We start from the raw sequence: 4,064 nt of genomic DNA, 5'->3' as shown, positions 1-4,064 counted from the left end.
TGTTAGCTTCTTAAAGAAAGGTTCATTAAGGCATAGCATCAAAGTTTTCGGGGAGTCATTTTGCAGAACAACTAAGTAATTTTTTTATATAATGTGATTGCATTACTGTATAGTTTCTATTTTGTAGTTATAAGAGAGCTAAGTTCAAGTTGTTTGATGTCAGCATAGGGTAGAGTCTTGCAAACTCGCTACATGGTCCACAGCAGAGGTGTCTCACTGCAGGACCTGGGTAGGCAAAGGAAAAGAAATGCAGAGACCTGACACTGTGATGTAGTGAAGCACCTTTGTGTGCTTAAAGTGGACTGGTTTAGGTGAATAGCTTCGGCCCAGTGTTAATACTCATACACATCTCAATTTAAAAAAAAAAAAACCAAAACCCTCACATATTTGAAAATTCATATAGGTTCTCCACATCAGGCAAGTAGACTAAGGAGAAATGAAACAGTATTGAGATTCAAAAAAACAGACATAAAGAATGAGATTGTTAACAACATCATGTGTATGGTAATTTTCCATAAGGCTGTAGCTACCCAATGGCAATGAAAACATCTCTTTTAGTCATTTGGGCATTTCTTTCTCGTATTGTAGTGCTGTCTGGGAATTAAGGATCAGTGCTCTCTTTCTGTGAGCACTGCATAAAGATCCAGTAAGGTACTCACTGCCAAAGCTGCTCGCAAACTTGGTGGATACAAAAAAACCACATACAGCTTTGAAATTCCGTATGTAAATGGGTATCTGTTATGCCATTATAACATCAGGTGGAAATATGGTTACTAGAAATATATTAAATGTTATGAATGTGTAGCTATTAAAGTAGTATGAGTTTTCATGAGGCAGGACTAGTGGTGGTATTTTTTTTACCAAATCAGTTTGTGAATGTGCAGGAAGTATATTGATCACTAATTTGCTGCATCTTTTAGAGCAGATAAATGCTCAAAACCTTGTCCTCATCTGACAACAACAAATTTCATGTGCCATTTTCTTTGATACTTCAATTAGATTTTTTTAAATATTTATAGGCTGTAAGGTCAGACTACTCAGAATAATGTATCAATTCTTTCTCTTTTTACAGAGGGAAACTAAAGGTCAGTTTCTCATAGATCACATCTGCAACTATTACAGCTTGCTGGAAAAAGACTATTTTGGCATTCGATATGTTGACCCTGAGAAGCAAAGGGTATGTATATGAACTCTGATTACATTTGCTCGTAAGTAATGCTAAACTGATTAATTTTTTGGGTTCCCCTCTTCCCCCCTGCCCATTAGCAAGGAAGTTCTAATGTAAAGTTACGTATCTTTGAGGGTTTGTACTCTAAGCATAATCCACAGAGGTTCCTAAAGTGGCATTATTAAATTAATTTTCTCCTCAGTTCATGTATTTAGTTTTGGGTAAATTGATGTATTCTGATTTGTGCACTACTCCTGGGCACTGAAGATAGAAAAGATCTATAGGCATGGCTCAGTGGTGGCACAGAGTAGCTCTAGGCTCTGGCATTGGAATTTGACATTTCTGTTTTTCTGTAGAGTATGCTCCTTGGGATAGGCAGGAATCCTGTTGAGTGTAACAGCCAAAAGCAGTGATTCTAGTCCGCTTTTCACGGGGTACATGAATATAGGTATCTGCAATGTGCAAAATAGGTGCAATTTGTCAGGTTATGGGGGGGTTCCTCAGATTAGTTCTCCCTATGGGCATCTTTACATCTTTGCAATGAAATCTACGGGCCTCTGCTCTAGGCATTTGTGTGGAGAGTGATTAGTCATCTCTCTTAGGTAGGTGAACTTGCAGGTTCTATTCTATAGGTGGTTTGCTATTGATACTCCCTGCTTGGTGTCAGATGATTGTTACTGTTTGAGAGCAGAAAAGGATGGTCAACACAGGAAGAAGTCCTCAGACAGTGTAATTCAGAACTGTTTCTTCATTATCTGGACCTCCTGGTTTTAAGATAAGACATAGATATGACTTTAAATATTATGGGGACATATATTGTTGTTTCATCTCTGGAAACAATCACCGGTTTGAAACTGCTATGATTCAGGAGGAGAAAAACATTTTGCTGGGTATCTCTTGCTACATCCTAATTAGTTTTGTCAGAAATCACTGGAATTAGGGAATCACCCTCTGTTCAACCTTACAGAGTTGCAATAGTTTTGCAAAGCTCCAGCAGGTAATTTCCATTGCATCCTCCTTTTAAAATTGGAATAATTAGCAGTTATACTGACCAATGTACTTAATTCTTCATAAACATTAAAATTATAGAGGTGTTCATCTGATCAGCATTGATAGGAGAAGGAAGTGGAGTTACGGATTAGACTATAATTTGGTAGGACTTAATGAATACTTACTTTTGCTAGGCCTTTCTCTAAGGGTTTTTTGTAGTAAAAAGTTTACTTTTCTTTTTAGCTGAATGCTCTTGAAAAGAGGTGCTTGAGAAAAAACCTGTAAAACACCACTCCCATGAGGCTGCCAGTTCTGTCAGACCTTATGCAATTCCCATGTTTCAAAGAGCTGTTAACTATAACAATGAGTTTGCTGGAATATCTTGTTGGCTATACAGTTCTTCTTTTGCATCTTGTACAGGTATTTCAGCATTAAGTTTATGGAAGATTATAGTGAAGTTTAAGTTTTCTCTTGGATAGTAATAAAAGACAATCTGGTAAAACATCTATGTTCTTACCTAAAAAATCCAAGGTCTTCATTTGCCTTTGTATTCAACAACTAAAAGCACTGTGGCCATCCTTTGGGAAGAGGATGGCTAATATCAACTGGCCCACTCTTTAGGTGGATTTTATTAAGCAAACTTCTCAAGCATTTATTTTCCATACATGCATTTTTAAATACTGATTTATAATTACTCTCACATTTTTAAGCATACGGATAACTTCTGTAACTGGGTATTAGTTTTTAAAATCATGAATTAGGAAATGAGTTATAAGAGAATTTTCTTTATACAGATTTAAATGCTCTGGATGATGAGGAAATCATGACTTTAAAATGATGACTTAGGTGACGACTCTTCCCACAGTTTTGTATTTTAGCAGTTGTGAGGTTAGCTGTCTGCAATTCATGTTAACAAAAGAAAACCAAACCCAATTGCAAGATTACAGAGGAGTAGTTGTTTAGGTATGTGTTTATAGAGATAAGCTACAGCAAGTAAAAGATGTAGTGAGCTTGCTGAAGGAACATCACATCATTGTAGCCACCTTAAAGGAAAGAGTACTTACAGCTCTAGGGAAGAGATTTCTGAAGGTCTGTGGAATTTTTGTGGGTTCTACCAAGGAAAAAGGGAGAGACATTTCCTGCAGTACATTCTTATGGTTTGGGTAGGTGTATTACAAAACAGGAACAGTAGTTCAGTAAAGATCTGTAGGTGGAATTCACCAAGAGCTGCTTTCGAAAGTTAAATTTGACTGAGAACAATTGCTTTGAAGGGAAGTGATAGTTCATTCTAAAGCAGTTCAACAGTGTGTGTGACCGTATACTTCCGTGTCCTGTAGGCAAATACAGAGATGTGGAACAGTGAATGATCATAGAATCATAGAATGGTTAACGTTGGAAAGGACCTTAAGGTCATCTAGTTTGCCCTTAGTGAAGCCATGTTGGCTGTCACCAGCCACATCATTGTTTTTCATGTGTGTTAGCATGCTTTCAAGGAGAATCTGCTCCATGATCCTGCCAGGCACAGAGGTGAGACTGACTGGTCTGTAGTTCCCTGGGTCTTCCATATTCCTCTTCTTGAAAATGGGGTTATATTTCCCTTTTCCCAGCCATTGGGAACTTTACCTGACTGCCATGATTTTTCAAATACGATGACGGTGGCCGAGCAACTTCATTCAGCAGCTCCTTCAGGACCCGCGGATGGATTTCATCAGGTCCCATTCAGGCTCCTAAGGTGATCCCAGACCTGATCCTCTCCTACAGTGGGCCTAAGGTCTTCATTCTCGCAGTCCCTGCATCTGCCTTCCAAGATTTGGGTGGTGCGGTCAGAGCATTTGCCAGTGAAGACTGAGGCAAAGAAGTCATGGAGAACCTCAGCCTTCTCCAAACCCAGGGTAGACAGGCTTTC

The 4,064-nt window shown here is 38.5% G+C and overlaps 1 protein-coding gene across 1 annotated transcript in view; it reads left to right on the top strand.

Moving 5' to 3' along the window:
- The first annotated feature begins 1,072 nt into the window (after positions 1–1,072).
- FRMD3 (FERM domain containing 3) overlaps positions 1,073–4,064 on the top strand; it is a 77,014-nt gene continuing 74,022 nt past the window's right edge. The window contains exon 1 of the mRNA XM_010024838.1: positions 1,073–1,177. The gene's annotated coding sequence lies outside the window, so the exon portion shown is untranslated. The remainder of the gene's footprint in view (positions 1,178–4,064) is intronic.

Source organism: Nestor notabilis, unplaced genomic scaffold (assembly GCF_000696875.1).
Source record: "Nestor notabilis isolate BGI_N333 unplaced genomic scaffold, ASM69687v1 scaffold9332, whole genome shotgun sequence".
Taxonomy (NCBI): Eukaryota; Metazoa; Chordata; class Aves; order Psittaciformes; family Psittacidae; genus Nestor; species Nestor notabilis.
Note: the sequence above shows the minus strand (reverse complement) of the source record. Positions and strands in the feature narration are given on the sequence as shown.